The sequence below is a fragment of the Mustela nivalis genome (assembly GCF_964662115.1).
Source record: "Mustela nivalis genome assembly, chromosome: 1".
Taxonomy (NCBI): Eukaryota; Metazoa; Chordata; class Mammalia; order Carnivora; family Mustelidae; genus Mustela; species Mustela nivalis.
Window position 1 is genome coordinate 102,031,654 of NC_139020.1, and position 19,160 is coordinate 102,050,813.

At 35.6% G+C, this 19,160-nt stretch overlaps 1 protein-coding gene and 1 long non-coding RNA gene across 2 annotated transcripts in view; one reads left to right on the top strand and one right to left on the bottom strand.

The window, feature by feature from the left end:
• The window catches only part of LOC309871580 (uncharacterized protein), a gene marked incomplete at its 5' end in the record, with an annotated part of 709,738 nt that overhangs the window by 507,534 nt on the left and 183,044 nt on the right, over positions 1 to 19,160 (top strand). The window lies entirely within an intron of this gene.
• The window catches only part of LOC309841566, a 28,746-nt gene continuing 27,856 nt past the window's right edge, over positions 18,271 to 19,160 (bottom strand). The window contains exon 4 of the long non-coding RNA XR_014299194.1: positions 18,271 to 18,963. This is a non-coding gene — a long non-coding RNA (uncharacterized lncRNA). The remainder of the gene's footprint in view (positions 18,964 to 19,160) is intronic.

A 19,160-nucleotide genomic window follows, 5' to 3' on the forward strand; every position in this document is an offset into this window, starting at 1 on the left:
TACTGCAATCAAAGAAAGTTGGAGTCGTTGCTTACTGTACCAGATTTAACATCCTAATGCACAACTCTGACAGTTTACAACACTCCTCAGAAACCTTCCATGTCCCACCCTACCCCAGTGCTTATAAGAGAAAGCTCAGATTTCCTGATCTGGTATTCAAAATATTCTCTGATCTGGGTTCAACTTACTCTACAGCTTTACCTTCCAGTGCTCTCTTTGACACCCACTGTACTCCAAGCAACCAAGGTTATATACTGGACACACATTGGTTTTCCCACCTTCTCAACATTTGTGCACACTTCTCTTCTGCGAAGGCTCTTTTTTTCTCATGGTTGGCTGTCTACACGCAAGTATGCTTTAAGGTCCCATCACAACTGCCATGTGATCTAAAAAGCTTTATTTGATACTTTCCTCTGTTGTATATAATTTTTTCCAACTCTAAACTTCCTCATTTGTACTCCTCTTGGAATTCTTTTAATTCAATCTAACCAGCACTTATTGATCACATAGCACATATGAGTTTCTCTGTTTGGTGCTAGAAATACAACTACATAAACACACACAAAAAAAGTATATTCCATGTCTTCGAGAAACTAATAGTATAATTGGGAAATTGTAAACCTATATAATAATTCATTGTGAGTCGGGGGGAAAAATCCAAGAAGAGAAACATATACTAAATACTGTGTCCCAAAGGAGTGATTACAGACTAAAACAACCCTAAAATTTGTATGGAATCATGAAAGATCCTAAATAACCAAAGCCACAGAGAAGTCAGGGTGATCTTTCCAAAACATTGATCAAATCATATCTCTTTACTTCTTATAACTTACTGCAATGGTTTCTAGCTACACATAAAATCAAAACTTCTTTCTATGGCCAACAAAATCCTACATAATCCAACACTGTTCCCCTCACCAATTTCATCTACTACCTCTCTTATTTTTTCCATCATTTCGTACCCATGCTGTTCCCATTTTTGTTCTCAGACACACCAAACTTGTTCTGATCTTAACATTTCAGCACTATTTTTCCTCCTGCCTGGAATATTCTCCCAGGTCCCCTCATGGCTCATCTCATTATTCATTATTAGTAATGAAGACGTACACCCCACTCTAATCACTTATGTATTACTTCTCTAACCATCCTCCTTAAAGCAGACCACCTACTAATCTCTATTACCTCCCTGTCCCTTACACAAATTTTGGTATCTGAAATTGTTTGTCTCCCCCACTACAGAGCAGGAAACTTTGTGTCAATTCTTTGTGTCAACTAAGCTTATTAGCAAGTCGCTGGCATTTTGTAGGTGTACAATAAATAATTTTGAACAGTATTAATTTTGAATAATATTAATCCCAGCTATCACTTATATAATACTTACCATTGACTGTGCACTGTTCTAGGACTTTACATATATTAAATATTTAATTTTTGCAACAATCCTAAAAGATGGATGATAGTGCTATCATCTTTATTTTATAGTTAGGAAATACACACATTGAAAGGCCAAATATATTATCCAAAGTTACTAAACTATTAAATGTGAGACCTAAAATGCCATCTCAAAGCCTGACTCTAAAGTCCTTGCTCTTAATCTCTACACAATGCTCTTCTAAAAATGAACTCAATGATGAACTCTGCATTTGTGAAGAGGATAATTGCTGAGAGGAGAAAGTGTTACAATGGAGTTTAAATGGACAACTTAAAATTTTCTGGGTAATAAAGGAGTGAGGGACATTCTAAGATGAAGGAAGAGTAAATTCAAAAGCATGCATCTAGTAATAGCCATGTGTATATATCTTCCTTTTCATGTTTTCATATACCTGATATTTCAAATAACATTTAGAATGTACCTACATTCCCTGAATGTAGTATGTATGGTGTGTATAGTGTGTCATGTTATAACATATTATTTTTGGAAGTGTCTTTGGACAAAAATCAAGAAGAAAGACTGTATTCTCACCCCGATTTTAGTTAGAATGTCTTTGACCTCTGAAATCCTCTCTGAGCCTTAGTTTCCTTAATGGAGGATGGGAATCATCTCAGGATGCTGAGAATTCTCAAGGAGATTATGAATGTGAAAGACAAATGCAGACCATGAAGCACAAAGGAAACATCATATTCTTTCCCTCCTACAGCTTATTTTAGCTTAGTAATTCAAACAGTTTTCCCACATTATAAATACCAGATCTTTCAATTCTGGGTTTCCTTTCTTGACTTAGTTTAGTGGGGCAATTTGACTCTTTTGAGTTATTTAGCTCAGCTTTCTTTTAATGAGGCCCAATTCGTTACTAATCATAGTACCCATTGCTGAGATTTTGATTGTGATTGCATTAATCTGTAGGTCAGTTTGGGGACATTTTTTACTGTCTTTCAATCCACAAATGTGCTATATTCCTCCATTAACTTAGGTCATTTAATATACACTGGAATATTACACCTCCATCAGAAAGGATGAATATCCAACTTTTGTATCAACATGGACGGGACTGGAAGAGATTATGCTGAGTGAAATAAGTCAAGCAGAGAGAGTCAATTATCATATAGTTTCACTTACTTGTGGAACATAAGGAATAACATGGAGGACATTAGGAGAAGCAAAAGAAAAATGAATTGGGGAAAATCAGAGGGGGAGACAACACATGAGAGTGGACTCTGAGAAACAATCTGAGGGTTTTAGAGGGGAGGAGGCTGGGGGGGATGGGTGAGCCTGGGGGTGGGTATTAAGGAGGGCATGTATTGCATGGAGCACTGGGTGTGACTGGGTGTGGTGCAAAAATAATGAATCTTGAAACAGTGGAAAAATAAAATTAAATTTTAAAAAAGTTCTCCCAATTATGTATGATAGTTTTTTTTTTTTTAAAGATCCTATACATCTTTCCTAAGCATTTAATGATTTTTTGGTGCCATTATATGTGATAACATTTAAAAATTTTATTTTCTGCTTGCTTTTTGCTGGCTTATAGAAATACAGTTGATTTTTATATATTGACCTTATAGCCATCATTCCTTTAAATTTACTTATTAATGCCAGTGGTTTGCATTTAGGTTATTTATTTTATTTTCTACATACACAATTATTTTACTTAATAAATAATAGTCATTTTACTTTTTCCTTTTTAAACATTATACTTTTTATTTTTCTTGCCTTATTTCATTTCCTAAGATCTCAAATACATGGTTGAATAGTAATAATAGAATAGAACATCCATTTCTCATTCCAAATTTCAGAGAGAAAATTTTTAAGATTTCACCATTAATTATCATACTTGCTATAAGGTTTTTATATATGGCATTTATCATTTTAAGTTCCCTTTTGTTTCTGGTTTGCTAAGAATTTTTAACATGAATGAGTATTGAATTCTATTCAGATGCTATTTTTGAACCTATTGAAATGATCATATGATATTTCCTTCTAATCATTTTATTAATGTCATGATTTAAAATAAATGATTTTCAAATGTAAAACCAACCTTGCATTACTAGAATAAACCCAACTTGCTCATGGCATATTATCTTTTTAAAATATTGTTGTATTTGGGGAGCCTGGGTGGTTCAGTCAGTTAAGTGTCTGCCTTTGGCTCAGATCATGATCCCAGGGTCCTGGGAGCCCTGCTTCAGACTCCCTGCTCAGTGGGGAGTCTGCTTTATCTCTCCCTCTCTGTGTGTGCTCTCTCTTGCTTGCTCTCTATCTCAAATAAATAAATTCTTAAAAATTTAAAAAAATAAATATTGTTGTATTTGGTCTGCTAATATTTTGTTTAGGATTTTGGCATCTATGTTCCTGAGAAAGAGATGGGGTAGGGGGGTAAACAGAAAGAGAGAGAGAGAGAGAGAAATTTTCTCATACTTTTATGTCTTATAATATTCTTAATAAGTTTTGATATCGAGGTTATGATGCCTTCATGAAATGAATTAGAAGGGTTTCCCTTCTTTCTTTTCTCTAGAGAAGTTTGTGTAATTTGGGGCTTATTTCTTCCTTAAGAGTTTGGTAGAAGTTATTTAAGTCTAGAGTTTTAAATTATATATTCAGCTTCTTTAATAAATACAAGATTTTCAGATTTTCTGTTTCCTGTCAATCAATTATATTTTTCTAGGACTCTCTATACTTCATCTAAATTTGTTTATTTATTGGCATAAAATTATTTATAATATCTTTAATTATAACTTTTTTTATATCTGTGAGATCTCTTGTGTTGTTCTAATATTGATTATTTATACCTTCTCTTTTTTTCCTTGATCAGTCTTTCTATAATTTTTTAAAATTTCTTTGAGAGAGAGAGCGCAAGAGAGAGCAGAAGTGGGGGGGGGGAGGAAGAGGGGGTCTGAAGCAGACTCTGTGCTGAGCATGGAGCCCAAATGTAGGGTTCCATCTCACAACCCTGAGATCACAACTAGAGTGGAAACCAAGAGTCCGACACTTAATCCACTGTGCCACCCAGGTGCCCCTACTTGATCAGTCTTTTTTTTAATTTAGTTTGCTTTTCCTTTTCTAGTTTCTTGAGGTAGATGCTTACATCTGTTCTTTTTAATCTTCATTCTTCTCTATTATATGTATTTTGGCTTTAAATTCCCTTAAATTATAGTGTTAGCTACATCCCACAAATTATATAATTCAAATATCTGCTGGTTTCCAGAATGTTTTTTTTTTCTTCAATGCCTTTGCATATTTAGGTTTTATTGCTAAATCCCTAACTTGGTGATATTTTTAGCATTGTTCTTATAATTGATATTTAGTATATTTCTACTGTATCCAGCGAAAATTCTCTGAATCATCTTTTTTAAATATTTATTTATTTATTTATAACCCAAGTGGAGGGAAGGGCAGAGGGTGAGGAAAAGAGAGAATCCCAAGCAGACTCCCCTGCTGAGTGCAGAGCCCAACATGGGGCTCAATCCTATGACCCCAGGATCATGACCTGAGCTGAAATTAAGAATTGGTTACTTAACTGACTGAGCCACCCAGGCGCCCCTCTCTGAGTTATTTTAATATTTTAAAATTTCTGGTGACTTGTTCTATAGTTTAGCATACATCAATTTGGATAAATGTTCCATGTGCACTTAAAGAGAAAGCAGTTTGAGAGTGAACTAATTTTTAAATGGTATTATCCAAATCCTCTGTATTCATACCATTTTTTATCTGCTTGTACCGTTAGTTATTGAGAGGGGTATGTTAAAATCATTCACTAAACTTGTGGATTTGTCCATCCTCCTCTGTGTCCTGTCCATTTTTGCTTTATATAATTTGAGACTATGTCATTATGTTTCTATAAATCCAGAATTTTTCAATCTTTTTGGTGGGTTGACATTTTTGTCATTATGAAATGTATAAGTCTACTATTGTCTTATTTTCTGGTTCTGTTTGTCTGAGAATGCATTCATTTTTTAAAGACATAGAGTGTAGAATTGTAGGTTGGCATTTAATAAGTTCTTTCAGTGCCTTAAAAACAATTCCTATGTGCTTTGGCTTTCATTTCTTTTAAGAAAACAACCATCTTATTTTTTTTAATAACTATCTTATTCTTGATTCTTTGAATGTAATGTCTCGTTTTTGCTCTGCTATTAAGATTCTTGCCTTTTGGTTTTCAGTGTTATCTATTATGTGCTTAGCTGTAATTTCTTCATAGTTATTCTGTGTAGGGTATCCCATGCTTCTTTAAAATATGGCTTGATATCTTCTAACAGTTTGGGAAATTCCCAGCCACTATCTCTAAATGTTGCCTCCTCTCTGTTCCTTCTCTACTCTCATCTTCAAATTTATCTGCTATGCTTTTATAGCCTTTTATGCTCTTTTCTATACTTTCCATTCTTTTGTCTCTCCATGCTTGTCTGACTTTTTCCTAAACTATATTCCGTTTTATAAAATCTTTTCTAAACTGTATCTAATCTACTACTAAACCTAGTTATTGTATTTTTCATGTATAGACTTCTTCATTTGATTCTTTTTCTATAATTTTCAATTCCCTGTCAAAATTCTTCATCTTGCCTTTTAATTCTATGCACATATGAAATATACCTATTTTAAGGCTATGCCTAATAACTCCATTATCTCTATATATCCTGTGTATGTTTCTCGTACATCTTTCCTTCCTTCCTTTCTTCCTTCCTACCTTCCTTCCTTCCTCCTCTTTTTGTTATTCATATCTTCTCATTTTCCCCATTATTATTTTAAAGATATTTTGAGGATTTATATCACATTATGTTTTTCTAGAGAAAATTTCCTTTGGTTTCTGGTGAAAACCTAGGTGAAAACCAATACCAATCTCACCCCAAATCATCTTAATGAATTTATTCAAAGCTGGGCTTTAATCCTGGTGATTATTACCAAGTCATTGCCTCTTAAATGGACTAGATTCTTGAAAGCTTTGTATAAATTTTTTAGCCTCTTTGCCACTGCTTTTAGTATTAGGAAGTACCTTGAGGGGAAAAGCCAAACAAATTCTGGACTCAGCACTTAAGGTTTCTTTTTTCCCTAGATATTGGACATACACATCTCTACTTTCTAAGGTCTTTTAAAAAGCTTTTCTATATTTTAAAAAATACGTTGTCTTGCTTAATGAATTGCTGTAACCAGGAAGATAGGTTCTAAACAATCTAGATTGCCATTGCAGGAAGTGTAAACCCCTGTCATCTCTTGTTAATTTTATTGCAATAGCCTCTTAAATTCTTCCCTCACCCCTTTCCTTCTATTCACAGTGTAGCAGAATGACCCTTTCAAACACATGTCATATCTTGTGATTCTTTTACTCAAAATTTTCTAGTGGTTTCTTATTTTAGGAAAAGAAAAGCCAAAAAAACTTGTGAAGGCCTACAAGGTCCTTCATTATCTGGACTCCCTCTGAAGGAATGGCCTCATCAGAAGAAAACTGGTGAGATAGAATAGAATTTCAATGAAAAGGCATTAATGAGGATAAAGAATGACATTACACATGACAAAGAAGGGAGTAATCCTTCAAGAAGATGTAACAATCATGAAAATGTGTACAGTCAACATCATAGCCTCAAAATATTTTAAATTAAAAAGAAAAGATTACAAATAAAAATTTACAAATCCACATCCTTAGATATTTTAACACATTTAGTAATTTACAGATCAAGCAGATAAAACATTAACAATAAAATATTTGATGCCAAAAATAATAAACTTTATCTAACATAGAAGAGAAGGCATACACAGAATAATGTTCAAGGCCATTGTATATTTGTAAAAATTATCCATATACAAGGTCACAAAGCAAATCTCAAAAAAATCATGAAACTCTTATTTTACATATCTCTGACCATAATGCAATTAAGTCAGAAAGCAACCCCTTAATATTTTTACTTAAAGCATAAATCACCTATAAATTTCAAAATATTTTGAAACAGAATTTCAGAAAATAATTGAGTTAAGTGTTTAAGAAACTAGAAAAAGAACAATGGTAAATCCAATGAAGGTATAATGAAAGAAATAACAATAATAAAAGCAGACATTAATGAAATAAAAACAAAAATACTAATGAGATATAATAAAACCAAAACCTGGTTCCTAGCAAGACAGGTGAGGAGAAGAAAAACAGAAAAGAGAGAGAGAGAGTAGTACAGATTAGTTTTATAGTTTCATATAAACTAAATCTTTAATGAATAAATAATCTCTGTTCTGTACAAACTGTTTCAAAGAATAGAAAAAGAGGAAAAACTACCTGTATCAGTTGGGGTCCAGTCAGAAAACAGAAACCATGCAGTAGGAAGGTTTATATAAAGAATTATTGGGGCACCTGGGTGGTTCAAGTCAGTTAAGCATCTGCCTTCGGCTCAGATCCTGATCCCAGAGTCCTGGGATGGAGCCCTTCATGGAGTCCCACATCAGGCTCCCTTCTCAATGGAAGTCTGCTTCTCCCTTTCCCTCTGTCCCTCTTCCCACTTGTGCTTTCCCTATCTCTCAAATAAATAAATAAAATCTTTTTTCAAAAAAGAATTATTAATTATTTACAGGAGATTAACTACTAGAGGAACTTGTAAAACTCTAAAGAATACCTCAGAGCTGAGAAAAGAAGAAACATGGAAAGAGGAGGGTGTAGGAATCTCCCCCAAGGCTGGGAGACAGACCTCGTGGTTTGAAGGTGTCATTGCTGCTCACTGGATGGAAGGCAGGTTTGCTGGCTTGATCCAGACCAGAGCTAGCTCATAGATTGCAGGCCCAGGCCAAGGTTGTCCATGAGGATAAGGGTGGAGGAAAGAATGTTCACGAACTTCACTGGGAAGCGTCCCATGGGAGATGTGCTGAACTCACTGGGATGCTGGCCAGGGTACCTGGGAACTCAACAGGAACTCAATAGGAACCTGGCTCCTGGAGTTGCTGGAGCCATCCTCCTGTGGGAGAGTGGGAAAAGAGGTGTCCGAAATTCACTGGGCATGAGCACCTCTGGATATACAAGAGTGCTCACTGAGCAGGACTGTACAAGAATGAAGAACACACTTGAACCAAGAAGGAAAGATATAAAATGGCTCATTACTGCATTGTTTGTATTACCAAAGAATTGAAAGCACAATTTCAAAAATAATAGAATAGAAAATTAAAATATGATATATTCATAAATCTGTTAAATAAATATAGAGCTAAAATAAACTGTCCTATGTATATCAATATAGATATATCTCAAAATAAAATTTTCAGTGAAAAATCCCAGAAACATTGTGCAGTATTATCCAATTTATAATAACTTGAAAAATATACAGAATCATATAAATTGTGTAAGTGTAAAAAATATACAAAATCATAGTATATGAAGGAATGTATCAATTTAGGATGTTGGTTACCTTCAGGAAAAGTAAGATGAAAAAAGAATGGGAAGAGGCATGCAGAAGATTTCATTGTTTTAGTAATATTTTATTACTTCTTAAAAAATCTTATAAAAATGAGAAATGTGTCAACTATGCTTCACTTTTTAAAAATGGGAAATATTGACTGAACAGTGTGTACCCATATTTTTATAACTTTCTATGTACTTGCCATATTTTATAATAAAATATTTTTATGAGAAGAAATGAGTGGGATTGCCATTTGTCTGCCACAGAAGGTATTTTATAAGTAGTTATGAGCATTATTGTTTTAGGAAAGTTTTTCCCATAGGGAGGATTGTGATCTGATAGTTTCCCAACCTAGAAGGTTCTAATAGATATTTTGTGAGGAAATATGTTTCCATGCTTAGTAAATTGACTCTTGACAGGTCACAATATATATTCGCATATTCTGCAAGACAGAAGGAAAATTTTTTTGAACTCCGAGAACACTTTATCAAGAACATTAACAAATTAATTTCCAATATTCACTTGTCAGAAGGAACATTTTTTTAATCTGTTTAATGAAAACTTTTCTGACCCCAGATTATTTTTTGATATAATTCTCATTGATATCTTAATTGAATCCTATTACATGTAGCACAGGTTATTGCTGATTTGCTCAAATAAACCCCAGTTATTAAATACATAATTCAATCAGTAAATTTGTGAGAAAGAATTATAATATTAAAGAAGTCATCTCTTTGTTTAAGCTGAGTCTGATTTCTCAAATGATAAATATGGTTCTTTCAGTCTTTGATTTTACAGTCATATCTAATGAATCCATTTGTGATACCTCAGTTCAAAGCCTGATTTTCAACTAAAGAATCATTTGTAGTGAGAAATACTCATTCATTCATTGATTCAACAAAGTTTTTTTTTTTTAATGTGCCAGGTACTGAATAGCTTTGAGCCAATGTTGACCAATACAACCAGTGAGATTGTAGAAAACAACAACAACAACTGTATGACCTTGGAATGGTGTTGTCCCTTCATTCAATGAATAATTATTGAGCACCTCCTATGGGCATTGTTCTAGCTGATAATGATTATAAAAGATGTGAACAAGAAAAACAAAGTTTTTGACCAGTCTAATGTCTTTAGAAAGACATTAGATAAGTAATTTTGACAAAATCTGATGAATATGACTGTAGAAGAAATATAGGTTGATCTTTGAGAAGCTAACTAGCCCTTGTGTATTATTTATTATTTATTTTCTAGTACATAACATATATTAGGCATTGTTCTAAGAACTGGAAGTATAGCAAGAAACAAATCAAACAATCTGTTCTCATGGAACTGTTATTCTTATGGAGGTTAAAACTGTAACACTGGTCTTTATTAGCACCTTGCACCAAACCAGTATTTTTCAAAGGATAGTATTCATACCACTAGTGAAATATGAAATTATGCAGGTGGCCTCTAATAACCACGTCTGAACTTTTTTTCCTCTGAGTCTGGTGTTTTTGTTTTTTTAGATTCCACATATAAGTGAAGTCACATAGTATTGGTCTTTCTCTGTCTGACTAATATGATACTAGTTATATGTTTATATTTCTAGTCCTATTTTATTCATGGCTCAAAATACAGTCTTTTTGTTTGTGATAGTACAGATAATGACCTCTTAATAGAATTTATTTAATTTTAAAAAGCTGAGTTTAGTCAAAGAAAAGCATTTAGTAAATAAGTATAGATTATATGTAGTCTTGGCAAAAAAAAAAAAAAATGTTATAGTGATTCACACGTTATAGAATTTTAAAAAGGAGACACAGCTTTTACCCGAAGTTAGATGTGTAGAGGTCAACAGTGTGATTCCATTACCTAAATTCTCAGTATAAACTTTCCATTATTTTGATGTTCTTTCCCAGTTTTATTGAGAAATAATCAACAAGCATTACTGTATAAGTTTAAAGCATATAGCATGATGGTTTGATTCACATATATTGTGAAATGAATATCATAATAGGTTCAGGTAAAACCCATCATTTCATATAGATAGAATGAAAAGAAAGAAAAAGAAAAAGAAATTTCTCTTTGCGATGAAAACTCTTAGGATTTACCTTCTTAACGACTTTCTTATATATCATACAGCAGTGTTAACCATAGTCATCATGTTGTACATTATATCCCTAGTAATTATTTATATTATAACTAGAAATTTGCACTTTTTGACCACCTCCCTCCAATTTTCTCTTCCCCCACCCTCTGCCTCTAATAACCACATGTCTGAACTTTTTTTCCTCTGAGTCTGGTGTTTTTTGTTTTTTTAGATTCCACATATAAGTGAAGTCACATAGTATTGGTCTTTCTCTGTCTGACTTATTACACTTAGCACTTAGGGTCCATCCATTTTGTTATAAATGGTAGGATTTCCTTATTTTCATGAATGAATAATATTCCATTGTGTATATAATTCAACATTTTGAGTTAATGTTTGCAAATGTGTAAAATAGGAGACCAGTTTCATTCTTTTACATGCGAGTATTCTCTTATCTCAGCAACACTTACTGAAGGCACTGTCTTTTCTCCATTGAGTGTTCTTGGTTCCCTTGTCAAGTATTAGTTGACCTATATGCTTGGGGTTTATTTCTGGGTTCTTGGTTCTGTATCTTTGGTCTACTTGTCTGCTTTTATGCTAATACCATACTGCTTTTATTATGATAGACTTAAAGTATAGCCTGAAATCAGGGAGTCTGATGCCTCCTGCTTTGTTCTTCTTTCTCATGATTTCTTTGGTTTTTTGGAGTCTTTTGTGGTTCCATATAAGTTTTAGGAGTGTTTTTTCTACTTCTGTAAAAATTGCCATCAGAAAGTTCATAGGGATTGCACTGAATCTATAGATGGCTTTTGGTAATATTTTCATTTTAACAATATGAATTCTTCTACTCCATGAACACTTATTGTATATTATTTTCCATTTATTTGTGCCTTTGATTTTTTTCATCACTGCCTTATAGCTTTTAGAGTAGAGATCTTTCATTTCCCTGGTTAAATTTATTCCTAAATATTTTATTATTTTGATGTTATTATAAATGGGATCGATACCTTTATTTCTTTTTCATAAAATTCATTGTTGGTGTTTAGAAACTCTGCTGATATTTTTTATGTTAACTTTGTATCCTGCAACTTTATTCATTATTCATTGATTGGATCTAATAGTTTTTTGGTTGGCTCATTAGGATTTTCTGTATTAAAATCATGTCACCTACAAATAGAGACAGTTTTACTTCTTTCTTTCCAATTCTGTTAACTTTGTTTCTTCTTTTTCCTGATGGGGCTGGCTAGTACTTATGTATATTTATGTGTTGAGTAAGAGTGTTGAGAGTGGTCACCCTTGCTGGTTCCTGATCTTAGAGGGAAACCTTCCAACCTTTCCCCACTGAGTATGATGTTATGTTAAGATATGTTCCTTCTGTGCCCAATTTGTTGAGGTTTTTATCATGAATGGATGCTGAATTTTGTCAAATGCTTTTTCTGCATCTATTGAGATGATTGTCTTTCCTTCTATTGATATGATATATCACATTGATTAATTTGTGTACATTATAACATCCTTGCATTCTGGGATAAATCCCACTTGATCACAATGGATGATCCTTTTTAATATGCTGCTAAATTCAGTTTGATAATTTTCTTGAGAATTTTTTTCTCTATATTCATCAGGGATATTGGCCTGTAGTTTTCTTTTCTAGTAGTGTTCTTTCCTGGTTTTGGTATTAGGATAACACTAGACTCATAAAATGAGTTTGTTCAGAGTTTGGGAGGGAGTGTGTTAATTCTTCTTTAAACCTTTGATAAAAATCACCAGTGACGAGCACCTGGGTGGCTCAGTGGGTTAAACCCTGTGCCTTCAGCTGAAGTCATGATCCCAGGGTCTGGGATGGAACCCCGCATCAGGCTCCTTGCTCGGTGGGGAGCCTTCTTCCCCTTCTCTCTCTCTGTCTGCCTCTCTGCCTAGTTTGATCTCTGTCTATCAAATAAGTAAATAAAATCTTTTTTTTTTTTTTTTTTTTTTTAATCACCAGTGAAGCCATCTGGTCCTGGGCTTTTTTTCATTGGGAGATTTTTTATTACTGATTCAATCTCTTAACTAGTAATTGGTCTATTCAGATTTACTCTTCCTTTCTTTCTTTCTTTCTTTCTTTCTTTCTTTCTTTCTTTCTTTCTTTCTTTCTAGATTTTACTTATTTGAGAGAGAGAGTGTGGGGGGGGGCACGCGCGTGCTTGCGCATGCGCACAAGTCAGGGAATGGGCATAGGGAAAGGAAGAAAATCCTCAAGCAGACTCCTTGCTGAGCATGAAGCCTGATGTGGACCTCCATCCCGGCCTCTGAAATCATGACCTGAGCTGAAATCAAGGGTCAAACGCCTGACCCTCTAAGACACCAGGCTTATTGTATATTAAGTCTTGGCAAATTGTACATTTCTTAGAATTTTTCCACTTCTTCCACAGTCGTTCCAAAATTTTACACTTTTTGTCCGTACCCCCCACATTTTTAGACTCTTGATGTTATAATTTACATATTTTTATATTGTGTGACTAATAACAGGATATTGTACTTATGCAGTAACTATGTAGTTATTATGTATATAATATGTAGCTCAATCCCAAGACCCTGAGATCATGACCTGAGCTAAAGGCAGACACTTAACCAATGGATTTTTACTGTGTTCATGTTTAAACTTTTCAACTTGAGTTTTAAGTGAATTAAGCACCATTATTACCATGTTGCAGAATCTGTGATTATGTATTTATTATTACTAGCAAGATTCATCCTACCTTTTTACATTTTTATGATGTTAATTAGCGTTCTTTTACTTCTCTTCAAAGAACTTCCTTTAGCATTTCTTGTAAGGCTTGAGTAATGAGCTCCCTCAGCTTTTGTTTGTTTGAAAAAGTCTGTATCTTGGTGGGAGTGCAAGTTGGTGCAGCCACTTTGGAAAGCAGTGTAAAGATTCTCAAAAAATTAAAAATAGAGCTACCCTATGACCCTGCAATTGCACTACTGGGTATTTAACCGAAAGATACAGATGTAGTGAAAAGAAGGGCCATCTGTACCCCAATGTTCATAGCAGCAATGGTCACAGTCGCCAAACTGTGGAAAGAACCAAGATGTCCATCAACGGACAAATGGATAAAGAAGAAGGGATCCTTATATACAATGGAGTATTATGCCTCCATCAGAAAGGATGAATACCCAACTTTTGTATCAACATGGACGGGACTGGAAAAGATTATGCTGAGTGAAATAAGTCAAGCACAGAGAGTCAATTATCATATGGTTTCACTTACTTGTGGAGCATAAGGAATAACATGGAGGACATTGGGTGAAGGAGAGAAGTGAGTTGGGGGAAAACGAAGGGGGAGACGAATCATGAGAGACTGTAGACTCTCAGAAATAAACTGAGGGTTTTGGAGGAGAGGGCGTAAGGAGGAGGGGGCTGGGTGAGCCTGGTGGTGGGAATTACGGAGGGCACGTATTGCATGGAGAACTGGATGTGGTACATAAACAATGAATTTTGGAACACTGAAAAGAAATAAAGAAAAAGTCTGTTTCTCTCCTTCGTTTCTGAAGGACAACTTTGCCAGAGATAGTTTATGACTTCTTAGTTTACAGCTTTATCCTTTTCATATTTTGAATATATTACCCATTTGCTCCTGGCCTAATTCAGGAAGTTTTTCAACTATTTCTGCTTTAAATATACTTCCTGCCCCTTTATTTTCCTCTTCTTTTGTTCCCATATTATTTAATTCCTATATTGTGAATATTAGGTTTTTTTATGGTATCTGTAAATCTCATAGGTATTCTTCATTCTTTTTCTTTTTGCTCCTCAACTGGATAATTTCTAATGTCCTATCCTCCAGATCATTGACTCTTTTTCTCTGCATTTTCAAGTCTGCTTTTGAAACTCTTGAATCCTTCAGTGTAGGTATTATATTTTTTTATTTATAGGATTGTATGTTTGTTTTTTTTGATGGTTTCTATTGATCTGTTGATCTTCTGATTCTGTTCATGCATTGTTTTCCTAATTTCATTTAGTCATCTATGAGATCAGTTATTAGAACATTGTTAGTTTCCTTTAGTGATGTCATAGTTACCTGGGTTTTCGTGACTCCTGAAAATTCTGAAGATTCTGGAATCTATACATTTGAGTAATTGGATTCCTCTTCCAGACTTGAGAGTTTTGCTTTGACAGAGACTAATTTTTATCAGCTCAGTTTGGGTTTCTCGGTATGTCTGCTGGTAATGTCCTTAGGCAGTGAGGCCTGCTATGATCTATTTTGGGGAGAGGCAACTGCCCAAGCTCTGAAGTTGGGGATGGGGGAAAGGAAGAGTGTGATACTGTCTGAGAATAGTTAGATGAGGCTGCTAACTTGGTTCCCCATCGAAGTGAGACTGTAGGATGGCCACTGCAATTGCCTGGATTCTCTGGTCAGGGCTACTAGATGGTCAGGACTGGATACTGTATTCTGTTCTAGATGAGGCTAGGAATTAGCTTCCTACCCTGGTATGACAGCAGGACGGGACCCAGGGCTGGTATAGCTCTTTGTTTGGATATCTGCATCAGGCCAGAATGTGCACTGAATTTCCTGGTCAGGTGAGACCACTGGTTTTGCTCTACAGACAAGAAAGCCATGGGCTATGCTCTCTGTTCAAGTGCCACTGTAAGCAGGGTTTATTGGTTGGGCTATGCAGTTTCCTGTGTGCTTTGGTTAGGTTCCATGGTCAGGCAGGCTGAAGGCTATATTCATTAATGGGGCTACATATTATTTTCCCTGCGTAGGCACAGTGGGAAAAGCAGCTCTAAGTTGTCTTACCTCTAGTGAACCTATACTCTAAATTCTTTGGCTGAATAGGTCCACTGGCTTTGCTTGGCGAACTTTCAGTTCTACCTGCTTTTACCTTGTTTCAAGCACTGGTGTTGCTGCAGTTTCCAGGTGTTGCACTGGTAGGAAAGGGAGAGGCCATTCCAGGCAAACAGACTTAGAACATTCTTTATTCCACGCTCCTGTAAACTGCTTGAAAGTAGGAAAAGTCTTATTCATGGTTCTTGACATAGTGTCCTACACTTAGTAGGTACTAAGATTCAATTTCCCCAACATCTAGGAGAAAGCCAGGAGCTACCCTCAGCATGATGAGTTAAATCCCTCTGCCTATTCTGAGGATGATCAGCTCTGCCTCCCCATCTTGACTTGAGCATTTCTGGGTTATACAACTTCCAGGTTTTCTTGCCAGCACTTCTGGTCAGATGTGGTAGGGAGACAGTACATGGGGCTGTGACTCGGCTCCTCTCCTGGACTTGTGCAAACCATGCTATAGGGCTGGCAATACCCATTGGGAGGTCTGAATCAGGTAGATCTATAACCCACTGAGTGCCCTGGTCATAATACACCACTGACTTGGTTCGGCAGATGAGCAAAACTGCTGGCTGTGACTACTACTACTCGAGTCCTGCAGGTATAAACTTGGTCTGCCAAGAGGGGCATGCTCGTTGTTGCAAGCCCCTCACTCCTGCTCTGTCACAATCAGGTTCCCAGAGATTAAACCCTGGAGATTACACTACAGTCTCTGTGGGGAAGATCAGAGTAGTGGGTCCCACAAAGTGATCCACAGTGTGAGGGGGAGGGCTGGTTGTCCCCCTGAGTTCTCTTTTTCCTTCAGAGGAGCTAGGGACATAGGAGAGACCTCTTAGCATGGTGCTGTGCTGGCCTAGGGGAGAGGCAATGCCCCCAACGTTCAGCTATTTTTCTTACCCTTCTAATGCAATCTGTCTTGGTCTCTCTGTTTGGGGGACCAGCAGATTGCTTTAGCCTCATCCCCATGTTCTAGGATTGTCTCAGTAGTGTCTTATTACTCAATAGTTGTTTGTTGTTCTTCTTGAGAGGGGGAGGGGAGTCAAAAATAACCTATGTCAATGTCTTAGTGACATCTTGCCTCTAAATTTTTATAGTTACATGACATAAATTCAATTCTGGGGGGTGGGGGAAGGAGAAAACAGACTTAGAACATTCTTTATTCCACGCTCCTGTAAACTGCTTGAAAGTAGGAAAAGTCTTATTCATGGTTCTTGACATAGTGTCCTACACTTAGTAGGTACTAAGTAAATACTAGATGAAGGAATAAAAGAATTAATTAATGAAATGGGGAATGCTCTGGCCTGACTGAATGTAATTAGTCATAGGACATGAGAAAGAACAATCACTCCGAACCAGTCTACAGGAACAATTTAGGACTCTGCCCTGAAGATTCAAGATCTGCCTTTCTAATAGAAGGAACATAAAAGAGATTAACCTTTCTGCTATGTGACTACAGATCAATTGGTACAGCTTGCCTTATATCACTGCCGTAGAAGAACAGAGATAATGAAAAATTCTCACCAAGTTATATGTGTATTTTAGAGGACGGATTAAATTAAGACCCCATTAAATAATCTTTTACCACCACAAGGGTCTCTGTATTATGCTATCAATCCAAAGAGAACCCACAGATACTGCAAATTATAGAGGGAGCTCTCTTTGAGCCTCTAGTAACTTTATTTTTTTTAATTTAATTTTATTTTTTTTCAGTGTCCCAAATTCATTGTTTATGCACCACACCCACTGCTCAAAGTGGGGTAGAGAAAAGTGACTTTCTGACAATTTTGTGTTGGAGAAAAAAAATTACAAAAATGCAAAAATATGGCTGTCTTCCATATTTTCTGCAGCTTAAGAATAAAACTATATATCCCACATTTCAAAATGTTAATTCCTGCCTTCTTTAGCTACTGAGGGAACCATTTTTCTGTTTTGAAACTTTGAAGAATTAAAAGGTCGCTTAATTTTTTGATAACAGAATATTTTAAGAAATAGTTTAATTTTAAGAACTAAGGATTCAACTGTGATGAGTAGCCCATAGTTTTATTTTTTGTTATGACAATTTAAAGGATAATTCTATAAAAGTCCGTCACTCACAATCACATCAGTTCAACCAGGAATTAGTCTCTTTCCAAGTTGTGATTGTCTCACAGTTAGCAACACATAAATGAAGTTAATATCCTAGTCCTGTTGATGTCATTCTTGGTTTTCTTGTCAACTGTCTGTCATGAGAAATTTTGTCATTAGGCAGGTTGGTGGATGCCTACTGCCAAGTCCTCTTGCCTCATTAGACCAATTTCATAAGCCTTTCTGAATCTATTTGGTAGGAATGGAATCCAGACATCCATGTCTGAAATTAAATTCTCCCAGCAGTTACACCCCAAACATCTCTTTGCTTTCCATTATTTTCTTGGCTACGTTATGAGTCAAGTTGGATAGGATGAAATGGATTGCTCAGCTTTTAAACTTGTCATTCTCCATGGAACTACGCATATGGTCTCTTCAGTTTGAACAATTCCTGGAAGCAGGATTCAGTCCCTGATCCTCCCTAAGCTCACTGTCAATGGCTTGACAAGGGAGAAAATGGCCTTTTTTTTTTTTTTTTTTGGCTAATACACCTTTGATATACACTATGTCTAGATCCACTTAAATGTAGTTGGATGTCAGTCCTTTGACTGCCCTTGCAAATCAATCAATGGATCTACCATTTCTGTGTAACAAAATAAATGATTTCTTAGTGCTGACCAACATTTCCACGATAAAAGATCTTTTACAAGCATGCATTTTGTAAATCAAAAGTATGGTAAATGCAGCATACACAGAGTGTGCATTTCTTCCAATGACCAAATAAAGGAGGATTATTTATTCATTTGTTTGCATATTTACACTCAAGGTTTTGTTTGGGGGCATGTCAAGTAAGAGATTAGAAAGCAATTTTCACACAAAGCCCCAAAGAAACATGATGTTATTCTGTGGAAGTTATTTGATTGTTCTTCATAGTCTTTTCCTTTCAATTGGCATTTAGAGAACTAGCCACACAAGCTGCTCCGTACCTTCCTGCATGATACCATTTCTTCCTGTTCTCCTTATCTGTACCTGCGAGGATGCACAGCTTTCTCTTTTTTCTTTCTTGTGGGTTTGTTCAGTTTCTTGATGTTTGTGACAGGCCACGATAGGGGAAGCTTTTATCACCGTGGGGTTTGGAGGCCTCAGTAAATTGAAAATTGCAAATGAAATCCACTGGGCTTGAATTCATCAGCTATTATGTCAGATGACCTTTGGCAGCTGCTGATAAAAATGAGAGAATGTTAGCTCTGATCCAATTTTCAGCACTAACCATTCCTTTTCAAATCCATTCACAGTCAGGCAGCAGACACATGGGAAGTGAAAATGATAGGGTTTCAAGAGAACAGCATTGTGTTGCAGATTAAGATTTTCTCCCCCTATTTCTAGAGGTCGGCCCCCAGGCCCCTGTCTGGTATCTA